The sequence below is a fragment of the Podarcis liolepis genome (genome assembly GCF_965112155.1).
Source record: "Podarcis liolepis genome assembly, chromosome: 9".
NCBI lineage: Eukaryota > Metazoa > Chordata > Lepidosauria > Squamata > Lacertidae > Podarcis > Podarcis liolepis.
Genome location: NC_139564.1, coordinates 26405341 through 26424660, shown reverse-complemented (window position 1 = coordinate 26424660; position 19320 = coordinate 26405341). Strand labels below are relative to the sequence as shown.

Sequence of the window (19320 nt, the reverse complement as noted above, 5' to 3'; positions counted from 1 at the left end):
CAAATCATAAACATCCACATATAATGTATGTATAAGTCCATAAACAAGAAATGGCAAACGTAATAAATATCAGGGAACACCACAACGAAGGCAGGATGAATTTCAATAGATAATGTCCAACAATATTGTAGTGGTGTGTGCGCCAACGTGTAGACAGAGGCATAGGAAGGTCAGGTGGTACCCAGTGCGGAAAATTTATTGTCATCCCCCTCCCCCCCATTGATTTTTATTTATTTTTTTGTCTGCAAAAATGGTTTTACTTTATTGCATATTTTCTTACAAAGGAATGTGGATTCTGGGCCTCTGATAACAAGTAGGTGACTATAGACAGTTACTTAAATCAACAGGATGGATTGTGTTTTGGCTTGTGTTATTTTATTGATATTTATTGTTTATTTATTTAATAAAATTTATTTTTAAAAACCTGCAAGTGGTTTACCAAAACAAAAAACAAAAAAACACCACAGCAGTAAAATCAAGAAAAAATAACAATCCTACCTTAAAACATACAAAAGCTAAAATATTAAGATTGAAATTACTTCAACTTCCCAAGCATCTAGGCATGCTTGCCTAAAGAAGAATGCTTTTAGCAGGTGCCTGAAAAGAGTCTAGCAAAGGCACGTGCTTTGCTGCACTAGGCGGGGAGTTCCAAAGTGCAGGTGCTGTCACAGTAAACAATGGAGTACAGATATTATGTGGAACCTGTAGTAGTGCTTGAAACTACTGAAGGGGAGGTTTTATTTATTGTGATTTCACCATGCTCTGTATTATCTAATCTACTCGGCCTAGTCTCATTTTCTTCACATAGGCCGACTTTCCAGGACCCGGGAAGCCCAGCAGAGGGTAGGGCAGTAGGGCGGTTTCATAAAAACTTTTCTTTAAAAAAAAAACCCCTGCTCCAAAGGTCTTCTCTTACTAAACTAGGGATTATATAGCTATATCTGAAATTTCATGCATATCAGTTAATATCTTGACCTTGCTTCACTGAATTGAAATTTCAGCCTTCACGACATAGGAAAACAGCTATTTTCATGGAGGAAGGTCAAGATATTAACTGATATGCATAAAATTTCAGATATAGCTATATAATCCCTAGTGTAGTAAGAGAAGACCTTTGGAGCAGGCATTTTTTTAAAAAAGTTTGTTTTTATGAACAGCCCTAGTAGGGCAGTAATTGTTCCTTGATAATTTGTCATTGCAGTTTGTAACTGCCCCCCCCCTTTCCCACGCCCCTGCGTGTAGAATGCAGTAATGAACAGCAAACAGAGCTGGAACAGAACAGTGTTTCTGGGATAAGTCAACTGTTTCAAGGATGAATCTTCATCAGCAAATAAATTCCAAATGAATTGTCCATTCAGGTACATATAATTATAGATCAATGCTCACTAACAAGTGTAGCCAACTGAGTGAGATAAGCAGGCTTTTCTTATATTCATATTGCATCACCTTTTCTCTGGCTGAAGCTGCAAAAGACCAGTGAACTCAAGAGCAAAAAGCTCTTTAGACAAACAGATTAATAAGGATAAGCCTAGAGAGACAGACTTACTCTCCAGAAAAGGAACTGCTGGCCTTTGAACTTGAGATGACTTCACCAGGTTGTTACCGGTATTAGAGGGCTGTGTAGGCAACCAAACAGAACTATGGTTGAATGTAGATAGATGTATAGATAGATGGACAGGCGTAGTTAATTTTTTTTTTTTTAAGGAAAATTCAAAGGCTACTATCATTGGCTAGCAACATGGTAGAGATATCATCTCTCACAAGATAATTAGATATCTAAAAACAGTCTATGGGATGAGGAAAAGCTCAAGTTGTTTTCAAACATGATATCAGGGAAAGTTGGTGCTTGAGTTCAAGGCTTAAATTAAACCCAACCCTTAGCCCTCAAGCCTAATTTTAACATGAAAAATCAACCCCGAAGTGTGTAATGAGATTAATGCATACATATAGGAATATCCTACAGATGAGAAACTAGAGCAACTTTTCCAGACATTGCTCATCAAGGATATACATAATCATAGAATGCCATTCTGACCAATGGAATCAATGTGTTCAATTAGGCTGCAAAAACAATAGAAGGCTGGGTTTCTGCATCTCACTGCGGCGAAGTCCCTGTGCAATTGTGCACACTCAACTAAAATGTGTGGTCAGGTGTGGCTTCTATGCTGGTTTCCGCTCTGGCATTTTCCTCTAATTGTTTCTTTTTTTGTATGTAGGAATGCTTTGTGTAGGTTTTCAAACCTACATTTTGTTACAAACTGCAATCTGGAACATTTTAAAATCTGCCCAGAGTTTTTACATTTTTATCCATGCAAATCTGCGCCCGATACGGACATAGGAAAACAAAAGGATTACATTTGTTTGCACTGAATTGCATGTATATAAATGTGTCTCAAATGAATCTGGATTTGATTAAGTCACCAAACTGATGAAATAAGCCTGCGAAACTGAATATAGCCTTCATAGTGCCAGACTCTTTTCTCAATGCTGCAAATCACTCTGATTTTAATGTGCAAATATTGCAGCATGAAGCCTTTAAAACGTTCATGTTTATCCAGGCATTTGATAACTGAAATATACTGCTTCTGGCAACCTTGACATTATTAGGCGTGTGATTCTTTTGAAATGTTTTTAGATGTTAACTGTTTTAGGTATTTTTTTAATTTTAGTTTTTGATTGGGTCGTTTTAACGTTTTGGTGTTTGCCACCCTGGAGTCATTTGCAAGGAAGAGCTGGATAGATGTTGTCATTGTCATGGTAGTTTTATTTCCCTATTAGCTACTTATAACCAGGTCTTGGGCTGATTGAACATTGTATGGCCTCTTAAAAGTGTTTGTGGGTAGGGGAGTTATTGAGGATGATGATGATGATGATGATTGTGTTCTCATTTTGTATTTTGATGTTTTGAATTGTCCTATAATCTTCAGAGGAAAGGCAGTATGGAAATTAAGCAAACAAACAAACAGCTTAAAAAACAAACAAACCCCACTCTGTCCCAAGTACTGTATTTTCCGCTCTATAAGACGCACCAGACCACAACACGCACCTAGTTTTTGGAGGAGGAAAACAAACAAACAAAATTCTGAATCTCAGAAGCCAGAACAGCAAGAGGGATCGCTGCGCAGTGAAAGCAGCAATCCCTCTTGCTGTTCTGGCTTCTGGGATAGCTGCGCAGCCTGCATTCACTCCATAAGACACACACACATTTCCCCTTACTTTTTAGGAAGGAAAAAGTGATTCTTATAAAGCAAAAAATACGGTACCTTTTTTGTAACAGGCTTCTGGATATTTGAGTGAAGCCAGTGAAGAAAGGGTTAACAAGTTTCCTCCCCATCCTACCCTCCAGCACTCGAAGTCGTAACATCCTAAAGCTTCTCTTTTTTTGGGGGGGGGGACGACATTTGGGGCTTTGCTATATGTAACATGCAGATTCTTCTGCAGTGCATAGGGATTGTGGGATAAACATTTTGTAGGAGTGGACAAACTAAAATGTGCTCCATTTTAATTGTACAGGGACATTTAGAGATAACGGTCATCAAGAAGGCAAAGCAGAAATGCTGTCAAATGATTATCATGTGATTTCCATCGTTTACAAGGATTATAATGGTCATTACCTTGCACATTCTGCAAAGAGGACAAGTTCTCAAATATTCTGTTGCATGTCAGCAAATGTTCATTGCTTGGGCTTCTCATTTCCATAATTGTGTAGTTACACCTGATATGTCACTGCAGTAAAATTTGGAAGCATATACCTTTAAATTTTGGCTAGGAAATGCTCGTTTCAGTAAATGTCATATGTGCAATCAACTTAAAATTATGCCAAACAGAAGGCATGCACAGACCTTTGATGGTGGTTTCTAAACTTTGCTTAAAAGGTCATTCATTTGCATTCATTATAGATGTGCACGTAAGTATTTGTGTAGGGTTGTTGTTGTTAAGTAGCCCCGATACCTTGTTAGAAATAAAGTCTTAAAGATATGTGCTTTAGGAGCAGGCAAAGACTTCCCTCTTTTTTAAAAGAAACCATGCAGTCACCCATGTTTGCCAAAATCTTGTTCAGAGTAATTAATCTGTTCATCTAATCACAGCGAGTCTGAATGGTCTTGCTGCATTTGAAAATGCAGTTGAATTAAACCCCCTTACAAACCAATTTATTGGGCGCAGTAACAATGGTGTTTATCTTATGGGTGCTTAGTTTGATTCTTGATAGGATACAAGGAGATTATCCCCAAAGAATTGGAATTTGTTTTTCCTTTGGATTGGTTTTTCATTGCTGGGGGGGGGGGGCATGAAAGAGAAGGATGAAACAGTTGCCAACCAATCATACTTTATGCTGCAGCACTGCTAAAACCTAATGCCTGATTCCCACACTACTGAATTTACCTATGTTTGGCCATCAAGTTTTCCTTCAAGGAAACGATGCTCAGTTGCTAGCTTTGGTGAATTACATGTGATCAAAACAGATTATTGTGACTTTAACATTTATCCATAAAAGCCTGGACAGCTCTCTGTGTTATACCTTTTCTCGTTTAAGAGTAAGTATTCATACGTCAGCTGGTGGATTGTTAATAAGTCTTGAAGATCTAAGTTGGTCCTGACTTCTGTGTGTGTCCTTCTTTAGAAAAAGGTGACAGAAATCAATTGCCATGTCTGGACCTTGATTGAGAGGGATCTTGTACATGGGTGTAGCCGGGGGAGGGCAGCTGCCCCCACCAAATCAAGTAAATAATAATAAAAATACTTAACGAAAAATAGAAATAATCAGATTATTTGAAACTGAAATGCTCTCTGAGGTCATTTGGATGATGTTGTGGCGCATTCTAGCGATGCAACTGGACGATAGGTGTGGCTTCCATGAACTGACCAATCGTGTTGCAGGTAGCTCTGTCCTGCGCCCCCCCCCACATCTTGGCTACGCCCATGATCCTGTGCCTTTAAAAGTCCCGAGGTAGGTAGACCAGTGGCAAATGTGGGTTTTCCTATCGTGCTACTAGAAGGAGGGGAGAATCTTCACTTGACAGATGTTTTCCCTTCTGGGCACCTCATAAAGACAGAGGAGTCCTCTTAAGGACTACATCCAGCTGCCTTAGATAAAGTGCTTTATGTAATCCTATTACGAATTCATGTTGAGCAGACATAAATAAATTAGGGTTTCCTGGCTGTTTTCATGTTTCTTTCTGTTTACAAGAATTTTGTTCTTACTAGAGACGAGGAGGAAGCCTTCTGAGCTCCAATGTTTCTTCTTTCTTTGATTCCTTTCAAATTATAGGTGTCTGTAGGCCCCCTGCAGATACGCCTGCATCTCCCTTTCCCCCCAAAGGTGAACTATAAAGAACAGAATACAATTGACTGTAAATTAACAGCTCTCTGTGCATGTTAACTAACGAAAAAGGAGAAAAGAACATTTATTATAATAAATAATAAATAAGAAGCTGACAGGTCATGGAAATGGAAAATGTTGACAGCGCTCTGTTCCAGTTAAGGCATCAGTCCGACTCCTAAATAGTCTGACTCTGTAAGGGAATAATCCTAACTGAACACAGAACAGTAGGGGGAAGTGTTAGGTCACAGCCAGGAAGTCTTGCAGAGATAGAAAACAACAACAAACCCAGAAGTGGAAAAACAGGGAAATTGTTATTGGGTCTTTCCCTGCCATAGGTGATTAGAGGTGAAGCAATGATTGACAGGCGATTGCAGGATTGCAAATTTTTATACCTCTGCTTATATAATGTGAAATTGCCGGTATAATATTGCAGATATAAGTTCTAGGCATCTGTGCATTGGGTTGCTTACCTTTCCTCTGCCCAATGTTCTGTAACTTTGCAACACTGCATGACAATTGCAAATGTAAGAACATAAGAAAATCAATGACAAACCTAAACAGCATCTTAAAAAGAAGAAGAAGAAGAAGAGGAAGAAGAGTTTGGATTTGATATCCCGCCTTTCACTCCCCTTCAGGAGTCTCAAAGCGGCTAACATTCTCCTTTCCCTTCCTCCCCCACAACAAACACTCTGTGAGGTGAGTGGGGCTGAGAGACTTCAAAGAAGTGTGACTAGCCCAAGGTCACCCAGCAGCTGCATGTGGAGGAGCGGAGACACGAACCCGGTTACCCAGATTACGAGACTACCGCTCTTAACCACTACACCACACTGGCTGAGACATCACCTTGCCAACAAAGGTTTGTACAGTTAAAGTTATGGTTTTCCCAGTAGTGATGTATGGAAGTGAGAGCTGGACCATAAAGAAGGCTGATCGCTGAAGAATTGATGCTTTTGAATTATGGTGCTGGAGGAGACTCTTGAGAGTCCCATAGACTGCAAGAAGATGAAACCTATCCATTCTGAAGGAAATCAGCCCTGAGTGCTCACTGGAAGGACAGTTCGTGAAGCTGAGGCTCCAATACTTTGTTATAAAATTTTTATTGGGTTTTCACATTTTAATAGACATACAAACATAAAAAGACACAACAAAACACGTATAATTTCATAAACTTGCTTTCATTCCCTTCTTTCCTTGACTTCCCCACACCCCCCTTTCCACCTTCCAATTTCATTAATTGTCTCAGCAAATTATTTTCTCCCATCTCTTAAATGTTATTCTTGTCTTTTCTTAAAGTTTATTGCTTTTTCTTGGCCCAATTTTACTTATCCAGCTTTATACATTAAATACTTTCTCTAGAGTCGGCCTAAATTCTCTCCCACAAATTCCCTCCTTAAAATGTTAAACCCAAAATCATTATATTCCCATTCTAAATCTCAGATTTTCACTACTCTACTCTCCCCTCCCCCCTTCCCCGGTTTCCGTCCCTTCCCAAACCAATGTCCTTAAAGAAAAGAAACCGTTTTAGCCCGGATTTCTCACATCCGAGGCCCTTAAGCCCCAGTTGGTCCCTCTCCACCAGTTTTGTTGGCAGTCCATTTTGTTGGCCTTCTCTTCTCGAGGGGGTTCTGCCACCCACCCCTCGTATTTCCCTCTTTCCGAATCAGCCAAGAGCAGTTTCTGGCCAGGATCAATCAGTCTCCCATACTCCAACCTAAAGAAGAAGTCCCAGTCATAGTTGTCTGTTTTTTTATAATCCAATATTCGAGTTATTCCAGGGGCTTCTTCCTTTATCTTTCTCTCCTTCTGCAGATTTGTAATCCACTGGTCATCTTCTTTATTTCCTTTGTTTCCAAAGGTTGCAGGCTCTTGGTTGTTTTTTTCCACTTGCGTTTCCTCTCCTCTCTCTTCTTCTTTTTCCCCCAACTCCAAAATTATCTTTTCTTCTGCAGCTGCAGAGTTTTTTTCCATCCACTTTGTGTCATCAACAGAGTTGTTTAGTTCAAGATTGAAGGTCATCAATTGTTCACTCATAAGAGTACTGTGCTCTTGTAGAATTCCCACAAGACAAAACATTCTTTCTATCTCCGCCCATACTTTTCCTTCTGCAGCCATTGCAATGTCTTTAGTTCCCTCCAGGGGGGTTTCCATCAGTTCTTTTCCAACAATCCGTTACTTTGTTGTTCACAGTCACCTTGTTTCCAATCAGTTCACTTTTAGTGTAACACTTTTAATCCAAAAAGATATTATTAACACAGTTCCAATCTTTAGTCTCCCGTTTGACAGCTCTTTTGACAGCTGTCAAACTCCTTGTTCTTTTTCTCGGGCTCACACACAGGGCACTTCCCGGGTCTAGGGGGGGGGGGTCAACCAAAAAAGAAAGACCTCTGAAATTCCTCTCTCTTCCTCTCCAACACAAATACTTCTTAATCCAATTTATGAAAGTTATCTATTTAAACACCAGCGTCTTTTCCGACCTAGTGGTCCTCTCTTTGCTTTAAGTCCTTTAGTGGGGGGGGGGAGTGTGGACTTCCTTTTTAACACATCCCCCCGATCATACTTAAATTCAAGGATAAAATCTTTTAGTGCCGAAATTTCCTTCTACTCACGGGTTACATTTTCCAGTCCAATTTCAGGAAGAAAGATAGCGCTCTTCGGTCATGGCTCGCGGCTTCGCTCCGCCGAGGTAGCGATGGACTCTCAGCACCACGCCGCTCCCCAGTCCACTCCGCAGCCTTTAAAAAGGCTCTTCGCGGGTCGGGGAGGGCGCTTAGGGTGCCCACCGAGTCACCAAGTCCGCAGGCTTCCGCGCCTGCGGTTTTTAAGGGTCCCCGTGTCGCCGGCACGGCAAGACCCGTCCTCAACGGAGCCGATTCCCTCCGGAGCTCGGAGAGAATCCGCCATTACCCGTTCGCGCTATCCCGGAAGTCCGAGGCTCCAATACTTTGGCCACCTCATGAGAAGAGAAGACACCCTGGAAAAGACCCTGATGTTGGGAAAGATGGAGGGCACAAGGAGAAGGGGACGACAGAGGACGAGATGGTTGGACAGTGTTCTTGAAGCTACGAACATGAGTTTGACCAAACTGCGGGAAGCAGTGGAAGACAGGAGTGCCTGGCGTGCTCTGGTCCATGGGGTCACGAAGAGTTGGACACGACTAAATGACTAAACAAGAAGAAGAAGAAGAAAAGTCTGCTGGATCAGACCAGTGGCCTATCTAGTCCAGCATTCTGCTATGACATGGGCCAACCAGAAGACTGTGGGAAATGCACAAACAGGAGCTCTCTGCTCCTGTGTGTTTCAGAAGCATTGCTGCCTCCAATTTTGAATGGCAGAGCATAGTCATCATGGCTCGTAGCCATTGGTAGTCCTCCACAAATGTAACATTGCACGCCAGAAAGGGCAACATTCATTCATTCAGTTACATAATTGCTGTACCACTTAACATTTCTGGGGGCGGGGGGCGGGATCTCGTAAGTGGTTTGCAACCTACCTTAAAATATCACAAATGCAACATTGCAAAACATCATAACAGAACATTACAGTTGAAAATCAAATACAAAAATAAAATCACATTTAAAGCAGCATAATTAGCAGCAAAACAGAATGGCTTCTTAAATGTCAGAAAACACTACAAGTTAATAAAAACAAATCCAATATAAATTCCACATGTTAAAGTAACATTAGTCGCCAAACCAAATTGCTAAAATGGAAGATCTGCCCACAGTAATGCTTGCCAAACACATGGCTAGCTCTTTCTGGCATGCAGATCTCACTCTGAGCCATTCCTACCAGCCATACCCACAGCATAATTAAATCTCCACATATATTAGCACATATTTATATATCTGTTCTTCTCCCATAGCTCCCTTGAGATGTTTCCAAAGCAAGTCACAACCATCCTCACTGCCAAAACCAGAAATAAACCATAAACAAAACAAAACTCCTTGGCCTTTATGCTTGGACAATCCTGAAAGTGCCAATGTGGGTATTGTTCAGGACCTTAACATAAGCTGCAGACCTGTGCTATCTGCGTGCCTTTGGCTGAGGCTCGAAGTTACTGTGTTTGTCAAATCTGCTGGCCTGGGGCTAATGTGAAGTAAGAGAGGAAGCACTTGCTTTACAGGAATGACACCACTAAACCTAGAGCACCCCCTGCTGCTTGAGTCTAGGAATTTCACCCTTTTAAAAAATTATCCTACCACAGATAGATTGCTTGCTTTTTATAGGAAGGTATGTGGATATATTTTCCCAAGCAAAATAACTTATTTCTTAATTGCTATGCAATAATAAGTTGACCTTTGTTAATGTCTGTGTTATATTCTGTGCATCCCTCTGATGGGGATATAAATTGGTATATATATAATATATAATCTATATAATAAAGCATATAAATTGGTATCTATATAATACAGCACAGATAAATTATGCTTCATGCTGGACCGCACTGAATGAGGGCAGGCAACATAATGCTTTCACCTGGCCAAGACTCTCCTTTCTTTCACTCCAACAGTGACAACTCAGCTTTGGTGAGATGAATAAATCCCATTGGATTTACGTTGCCAACCAGATTATGAGTTCCCTTATGGCCAAATCTTTAAATCATCAATGGTGAGGAAGTATGTCTGGTTCTTATCGTCTTAGAATATATGGTGGAGATCTCAAGAAGCTCATCTTCTATGGAGGAGCAGCAGTGTACCAGGGGATAATGGGAAATTTAGCTTTCTTTAGTACCCAAAGTCACTAGTACGTTGTCACAACATTCAGGGTGCCAGGAATGAAGGAGGCAGTCAGTTTAAACCCTGAGCTGTAGAATAACTCCTGAGGGAAATGCTGCTTAATTTGCAATGGAGCCCGGCATTATGAACTGGACAAGTTCCTATTCCAAGCTTGGCTGTTATGAACCTAGGCGGAATTAAAATTTCATGCCAATGAAGGTTACACTGCACATCAAGATTGTCTCCCATGAATGACTTGTGGATGAGAAATCCCACTACCACTTGTGTTTGTTTTGAGTTTTCTGCAACTGTAGCATAGCATTAAGGATTAAAATGTGAGAAGTTGGGGTCTGGACCTTTAAACAAATGGCTATAGGTTTGCTCACTCGCCTAATGCTTTTTTCCCAACTTGGCTTTCCTAGCTTTGGCTAAAGTTCCCAAAACGACTCTCATTGTATAATAAAAAGTTTTGAAAGCTAAGAGAGCTCAAGTTCTTTATTATTCTAGGCAGCCATAAAGGAAAGTAGTTTAGATTTTGTTAAGGGAAATGGCTTGAGCATATACTTGGAAGTGAACAGGGAAAATATAGTAGCTACTTGTAAGTTTAAATGAATGTACAAATGACTGTATTTGAAGAGTACATTTTACTTTATTTTTTAAGAAAAGGAGAACTGACTGGTGCAAAAAACTGGTGTCTAGCTATTTAAAATGTTGTTGTTGTTGTTAACAACAATCATTTCACATTTCTTGGCCATAGTTATGATTAGCATGCACGTTAAAGTGTAGTTTCACATCAGAGTACAGTGGTACCTCAGGTTACATATGCTTCAGGTTACAGACACCGCTAACCCAGAAATAGTACCTTGGGTTAAGAACTTTGCTTCAAGATGAGAACAGAAATTGTGCTCTGGCAGCAGGAGGCCCCGTTAGCTAAAGTGGTGCTTCAGGTTAAGAACAGTTTCAGGTTAAGTACGGACCTCCAGAACGAATTAAGTACTTAACCCGAGGTACCACTGTATAAGTAATGTTCCAAACAAAACTCAATAAGGAAATAGTGTTGATGTGTAATAGGAAAGTATACAGTAGTTTCTTGCCACTTCTTCTCTTTCTGGACTGTTTATTTATTTACTTAATTTCTTATTGCATTTCCATCCTACTTGTTGTCTAAGGAGCTCAGGGTGACCTACATGGTTCTCCCACTCCTCATTTAATCCCAACAACCAAGGATGTCAGACTGAGAAGCAATGACTTGCCCAAGGACACCCAATGAGTTTCATGGCTGAGGATTGGAACCTCAACCTCCCAGATCCCAGTCTAACATTCAAACCACTCTAACCTGGGGAGATGCTTCCTACCTCCGTAGAGCACGCAGAAGAACTTTGCACGCACACACACTTCTCTGGACCATCCTGGCCAGCAAAAAGAACATTCTTTGTGTATAAGAACATTCCATACATAAGAGAGGTAAAATATGAGTTTCTTATCATTTGTTTTCTTTGGGACAATAGTCCCATAATAGAAAAAAAGTATGTGCTGAAAATTAATTATATGGATGAATGAGGCTGTATTTATAACCTAGCATGCTACATGTGGAATTTAATCTATTTCGGTACAATGCAGATTATATTCAAACTGCATTTCTATTCTGTTCATAAATTGGATATATTTGTCACAAGCTGCTGGTGGAACTACACTAAAGATGATAGGCCATGAATCTGCAAGGTGAATCTGTGTGTGTGGTGAACAAGACTGCACTATGTGGCCTCACTTGCCCATGCCTGACAAAATTATAAATGCTTCTGAACTTGACTGGTATTTGTCGGGGCAACGACTATGTATATTCTTCCTAGCTACCTTGAAATTACTGATTGTGAGAGCATGGGATAATTTTGCATGTTTTCAGATGCGACTAATGTTTTTACTTATTTTTTTATTGCTTTGAATTTATTCTTGATTGTATTGTTTTATCACTTTTGTGTTGGCTGGATGAAGGCTGGGATAGAGATTCAATTGATTGATTGATTGATATTGATACCTGTACATTTTGTGCTGCCGGCAAAAATGGAATGCAATAAGATCGTACTTGTATGTCACACCAGGAGAAGCAGTGATGTTCTTGGATTAGCTTGCTTGCAGACATGCATAATTAATTGTTGTTTATATGGAAACAGGAGCGGCTGGTTTTATGGACAATCGCCCAAGGTATACAACTCTTAGCATAAACACTACAGCTCTGACAAATATTCTATCATTCCTTTCATATCACTTTACACCAGTAGATGTGTACCTAGCCTATAAAAGAAAAGAGCTATATGAGCAAATGAAAACATAAACTTTGTGCAAAATACAGTGGTGCCTCGCAAGACGAAAATAATTCGTTCCACGAGTCTTTTCGTCTTGCGATGTTTTTCATCTTGCGAAGCACGGTCCGTCGCAACTGCGCCTCTTCAAGCGGCTTTAAAAAAAAAGCGCAAGACGTTTTCATCTTGCGAAGCCCATAGGGAAATTCGTCTAGCAAAGCAACGCAAAACCGAAAAACCCTTTCGTCTAGCGAGTTTTTCGTCTTGCGAGGCATTCGTCTTGCGGGGCACCACTGTAAATGCTATGATACAGAGTTTAACTTGCTATTAGTAAACCATAATATAGGCTTAGAATATTGCATCTGAAGATGACACGTTAGTTAAACATTTTTATTTTTAAAAAGTCCTTACATTTTAAAAAAAGAAAGAAAGGGATTCTATCAGGCCTTTTCAAATATCAGAACTACAGGCTAACAAAAGAACTTCTCTGAATTTTCTTAACTTTGTTATTGGCAGAGAGTTGGAATAGATTATTATTGAAGTCCCTTCCCTACTTTCTGTAATACTATTAGTAACACTTTCTATAATGCTAATAGCAATATTTAATAATGACCCACTATTTGAATGCATTTAATTTTCAGATGCATTTTTGTTAGGTTATTATTATTTTCATGTTGGCTAATACAAATGCAAATGTTTCAGCTTGAGTGGACCCTTCCCTCCTTTTTAAGTTTATGATTCCTTTGCGGTGCCGATTATATTTTGGCCTGAGCACAATAATGTTACATACACTTTCAAGGAAGATGTTTGTGGTTCCTTCTCTTGGGGGCCGACACTTGGCTTAAGCATTTGCTGGCTTCAGCTTAATATGCAAGGAACATGCTAACATGTCTGGGGAGGCATTAAGGGAGGTGGTGTCCGAAGCAGCTATGAAAGCAAAAATGTTTTTGTTCTAACTGATGAAAGCGATTTCATCCAGCACCCTCCTTTGGGGGGCCTTTTCACACGACAGACAAAGAAAACTCCAGCCACATCTTATCTTTTATGAGTTATTTCCACAAGCCCACAATAGCGCAATCTCACATCTCAGCGAAATGGATGCAGCGGGAATAGTTTTGCCATTAGGGAACAGTCATGTTGCTCTTCGCCACTCCTTTAAAAAATGGTTCTCATGTCCTCCAGCGCAGCCTCCACTTTTCTTTAAGTTCACCAACTGCAGAAATGAATTTGCCTGCTGCTCTTTCCCTTTTTTAAAAAAGAAGTTGATAGATTGAAAGCTACAGCACTACATTTTGTACATTAGGCGAGCACACAGCCACTGAAGAAATTAAAAGGACTTGCATTTTAAAACAGAGTTCACTAAACAGGGCAGGCGTGGGGAGTGGGAACTGCACTTTGCGGTGGCACACCGCCCCAGGCTTCATCTGGAAGCGGCTCATCTAAAATGAGCTGATTTTGATCATGCCCAGACTAGAGTACTCTGGCGACTGCAGCTCCAAAGAAGAAATGGATTCACAGGTAGGTCAATTCCTTGGTTTGTCCTGTGTGGGTCCACAGGGCTCCAGAACTTTATCTGGAAAGGAAGCAGCATTTATGGAGTGAGGCCTCTAGTCAATGGCTAGAATACCCAGCCATGCTATGAAAATCAGTCAATTGCTCCAGGACATTCCTGAGTCAACTTGGATGTTTGGTCCCTGCTGAAGAAGCCACCCATGGTCCTGAATCCACACTTTTGATCTTTCTCCAAGGTGCTGAATTTAGTACAGGCTACTGTACTAGGACACGGGTGGCGCTGTGGTCTAAACCACTGAGCCTCTTGGGTTTGCTGATCAGAAGGTCGGTGGTTTGAATCTCTGCAATGGGGTGAGTTCCCGTTGCTTGGTCCCAGTTCCTGCCCACCTAGCAGTTTGAAAGCACATCAAAGTGTAAGTAGATAAATAGGTACCACTCCGGCGGGAAGGTAAATGGCATTTCCATGCACTGCTCTGGTTTGCCAGAGGCGGCTTAGTCATGCTGCCACATGACCAGGAAGCTGTCTGCGGACAAACGCCAGCTCTCTCGGCCTATAGAGCGAGATGAGAACCGCAAGCCCAGAGTCGTCCATGACTGGACCTAACGGTCAGGGGTACCTTTACCTTTTTACTGTAAACTTGTCATCCTGCTTGCTTGTGGAGCCAGAACATACTGGCCTCCCATTGCTTGGGCCATCAGCCCTCCATGGTGGTGGGCATCTCTTCTGGTCATGACAAAAGTAAGGCCACAGCTTAGAAGATGATAGACACTGACAAGCTGAATTGGCCTTAAAGTTTGGATGGCTTCCCCAAGTATTGAGTGCAATGCAGATTTCCATAGTTTATCTCTCAATTTTTGTTCTGATAAAAAAGTCACTGCATTCCTCTGTTCTTTCACTTCACAGCTAATAATGGTGTACGTAGTCTACTTTTCATATTTCCTTTAAAGAATTCAAAGTTCTGTATATATGTTTGTCTCCACCCTATTGTAGCCTTTGAGGTAGGTTAGAACAAGAGATGTTTATTGGGTCTTTCCCTGCCATAGGTTATTAGAGTGAACTTAGTGGCTGATTAAGGACTTCAACTCATGTCTTCGGAGGTCTATTCCAGCATTGTAGCCCTTCACAGCACTGTATCTCCACATAGCTGCTTCACTCTTTTTGCAAGATCTGGTTCTACAGGAGAGTACTATAAGGTAGACAGTGTTTGCGTTCTCTATTTACAGGTAGGTAGCCATGTTGGTCTGCTGTAGTCAAAACAGAATAAAAAAAAAATTCTTCCAGTAGCACCTTAGAGACCAACTAAGTTTGTTACTGGTATGAGCTTTCGTGTGCATGCACACTTCTTCAGATACACTGAAACAGAAGTCACCAGACCCTTATATATAGTGAGAGGGGGGGAGGGGTATTACTCAGAATGGTGGTGGGAATGGGTGATTGGCTGATAGGTGTGGTCAACCTGTTGATGACTGTTAACGACTGCAATTGGTCTTACAGGAAAAAGCAAGGGGTGAGATGGCTAAAAATAGCTTTATCATGTATAATGAGATAAGAATCCAATGTCTCTATTCAGACCAGGTCTCTCCTTGGTTTTAAGTTTGGTAATAAGTTGCAATTCAGCAACTACTCTTTCCAGTCTATTTCTGAAATTCTTTTGTAATAAGACAGCTACTTTGAGATCTTGTATAGAATGTCCTGGGAGATTGAAGTGTTCTCCTACTGGTTTCTCTGTCATGTGATTCCTGATGTCCGATGTTTCAGTGTATCTGAAGAGGTGTGCATGCACACGAAAGCTCATACCAGTAACAAACTTAGTTGATCTCTAAGGTGCTACTGGAAGGAATTTTTTTATTGTGTTCTCTATTGAAAATAAAGGGATGGGGAAGCTTCTTTTGTTGTCGTCCCCCCCAAAGAATAATACAGCCAAGGCCTGTGCATGCTTCAGTGAATGTGCTTGCTTGGCCCTTTCCAAAGAAAGCATCTCTCATGTAGTTTATAGGTTTCGTGGCTTGTTTTCACAAAACGCCTGGGATATCTTGAACTCAAAGTGTTATGTACTAAAGTTCTCACCCTGGGCCAGCAGGGGGATAGTGTAGATAGTTTTCACTCAGGTCCACGTCAGTTATTTTAGGCGGGAAACCCTGGGTTGTTGTTGCTACAATGTTGATAGCCGGCTGCCTATAAAAGCAGGCCGGCTGAGCTGTTTGCTGTTCAGTTCTGTCCAGCTTACAATAAAGAGCTCCTCTGGAGAAATCACTGTGTCATCTGCTATGTTCACCCACAACTTAACACAAAGCTCATTCTATTTGTGAGTATGGAGGGTGCATTTTGGAGGTATTTTTTCGATGAAGAAAAATGTGTCTGTTTGGCTGACCTTAAGTTGGATCTATCTTAAGGAAAATGTTAAAACTAGCCTTTGAGCCAATGTGAGATGCCGAGACCCAAAGAAGCTGTATCCAACAGCAATAAAATACTAAGTTCAGCAGATAAGGGCCCCCTGTGATTTTGCTTTGTCTGCGGACTACTTCAAGAAGTCAGCCTGAAGTAAAATGATCTTCTGTCATACTAACACTGAGAGAGAGGAATGTACAAATGGGGGGAATAAACTACAAAAAATACAGTGTTTTTCCAATTTAAAAAGCAAAAGACAAGAAAGGAAAAGAACAAACTTAAGTGGAAAGAAAGAAAGAATTCTTATCACTTGGTCAACAGCTAAGATGGTATAGATGTGAGTGGGTGGGGAGGAATAAACAATCATGTTGTATAAATGTGAAGATTCTCTTAGCTTGCTCTGAAAGAGTTCATCTGCTATGGGGAATTTATAGCACTAATTTTATTCTGCATATGAAATACTTTATTTTGTATATGTTTATGCTGGTCTATCTCTAAAGGAATCCTGAAAGACCATTGTTGTTGTTGTTTAGTCGTTTAGTCATGTCCGACTCTTTGTGACCCCAAGGACCAGAGCACACCAGGCACTTCTGTCTTCCACTGCCTCCTGCAGTTTGGTCAAACTCATGCTGGTAGCTTCGAGAATACTGTCCAACCATCTTGTCCTCTGTCATCCCCTTCTCCTTGTGCCCTCCATCTTTCCCAACATCAGGGTCTTTTCCAGGGAGTCTTCTCTTCTCATGAGGTGGCTAAAGTATTGGAGCCTCAGCTTTATGATCTGTCCTTCCAATGAGCACTCAGGGCTGATTTCCTTAAGAATGGATAGGTTTGATCTTCTTGCAGTCCATGGGACTCTCAAGAGTCTCCTCCAGCACCATAATTCAAAAGCATCAATTCTTCGGTGATCAGCCTTCTTTATGGTCCAGCTCTCACTTCCATACATCACTAGAAAGACCATTACAAAGTTCAAATTGGTCAGTAAGGATCAACCCAGCCCTTTGTTGAATCCACAAAGAATAAAAGATTGAAATTCAGCAGCAGTTGTGAGAATTACTATAGCTTATAGGTACCCAGCAGAAATTCCTTTGACCATATTAAATTTGTCTGGGGTCAGGTTGGTACATTCAACTAAGCACTAATAGAGGAAACTCAAGTGAATTACTTTATCACATTCCAGACTTCCAATAAACCATACACATCTGTCTTGCTGTGAAATACATGAGTTCTTGAAATTGTGCATCTCTCTTCAAGAGAAATGCATAGGTTCTTACATTGTTCATTTCAGCAAAGCATGAAAATAGCAACACACAACTCACCCTTGTTCCTGTGTCAACGCTTCTTTTTAAACACCCACCTATACTTACCCACATGAAAAATATTCCTCAAAAGGGTTTGTGGCTTCATTCTCCTCTCTCATTGCTGTGACTCTTTGACACCCACATCCTTAAAACCCTACATTCCCAGTTCCAGCACAAAGCCCTTATGTTCAAGTTCTCCATGGCCTAGCCCCACTGCCATCTCTCTTATTGTATCCAATTACATCCCTGTCTATGCCACTTTTCCAGCTCCATCACCCTCAGCCATCCATGGGTTTCCTGCTCCTTCAAGCAAACCAGTTGTACCCTTGCTACCCATTTTGCTTGGAACTGCCTCCTCCTAGAATACCTGCACAATGCCTCCCCTCTCATGATGTGTAGATCCTGTTTTTGCTAATAAAGAGTTAACTCCAACTTGCACTGCTGGCTCACTCCTGACAGACAATGGCTGCCTTTACGTTATGTTGTTTTTATTTTTGCATTTATATCTCGCTTTTGATAGTCTGCACAGGAAAACCAAGCCTGCAAATGGACATGGAGGAGCTGATTGGCACTGCCAGGGAACCCCTCTGAATTAGTCCCCTGATGTCCTAATGATGTCAAGTGATTGATGTCAAGTGATTGAAAGATGATTCATACAAGATTCACAGAGGATGGACCGGTTCTCCACCTGGCCTGAAAAATGCCTGCATTAGAGGTATGAAAAGGTGAGGTGCATACATCAAAAGTTTCAAAAGTAGAGTTAGTCATTTGTAGAGATTGTCGTTTGTTCTTCTAGATTTTAAAGCAAGTTATTTATAGACATTAGCAATTTATAGATTATAACAATCATGGCACTGTCTATAAATGACTCACTCTAATTTTGAAATGATTACTTATTGTAATAGGTAATGTACTTAATGTAACAAGTATTGTAATTATGATTGCTGGAAAGTCACATTTTCACCATCTATTACAAAGAGGAGAGGCACACATGCGCTGTCTGGCTTTCCTGTCTGACAATACTCCCTCTCCTCCATCTTTATCCTGCAGGCCAGGCTGAAGTCCTGCAGTCCCGTTGAATTCAGTGGGCCTTATTTCTAAGGAGACATGTAGGATTGTGCTGTTACAGAGCAATCCTAACAAGGGACCAGATATGGGTGACCTACCAGCACCCCACCGTGAAGTACCCTGTTCTGTGGCTTACTGCCAGCTTGGGTCCTGTGGGCAGCAGTTTACATCCCAGCTAAGCACAATCCTACCCACCCCCTCAACGTGAGGGTAGAATTGTGTTCATAATCTCCCATCTGTTTTCCCTTCTTTATATTTGCTTTCCTCACCGAATTCTCAGATGTGTTGTATTTGCTTCTGTTATTATGAAACTCAAAATAACAAAAGTATTGTATCATTTCATAAAAAGAAAACAACATTTTAAAGTGTGTGAATCGTGCATATTTGAATCGTGCATCAGAAAGAAAAATCTTCACCCCTTTTACATATAGTGGTACCTTGGTTTAAGAACAGTCCTGTTTACGAAAGATTCGGTTTATGAACTCCCCAAAACCGGAAGTAGTGTTCCGGTTTGCGAACTTTACCTCAGTCTAAGAATGGAATCCGAACAGGGGAAGGGCACTGGCGGTGGGAGGCCTCATTAGGGAACCTGCACCTTAGTTTAAGAATGGTTTCGGTTTAATAACGGACTTCCAGAACGGATTAAGTTCGTAAACAGAGGTACCGCTATATAGTTATTATTTTAATGGTAATGTTTGGGGAATTGGGGAATGTG

At 40.9% G+C, this 19320-nt stretch overlaps 1 long non-coding RNA gene across 1 annotated transcript; it reads left to right on the top strand.

The window, feature by feature from the left end:
- The first annotated feature begins 16213 nt into the window (after positions 1–16213).
- On the top strand, positions 16214–18970 carry LOC310686526. Its single transcript, XR_014515979.1, has 2 exons — positions 16214–18262; positions 18588–18970. It is a non-coding gene; the product is annotated as an uncharacterized lncRNA (long non-coding RNA).
- Positions 18971–19320: the final 350 nt, after the last annotated feature.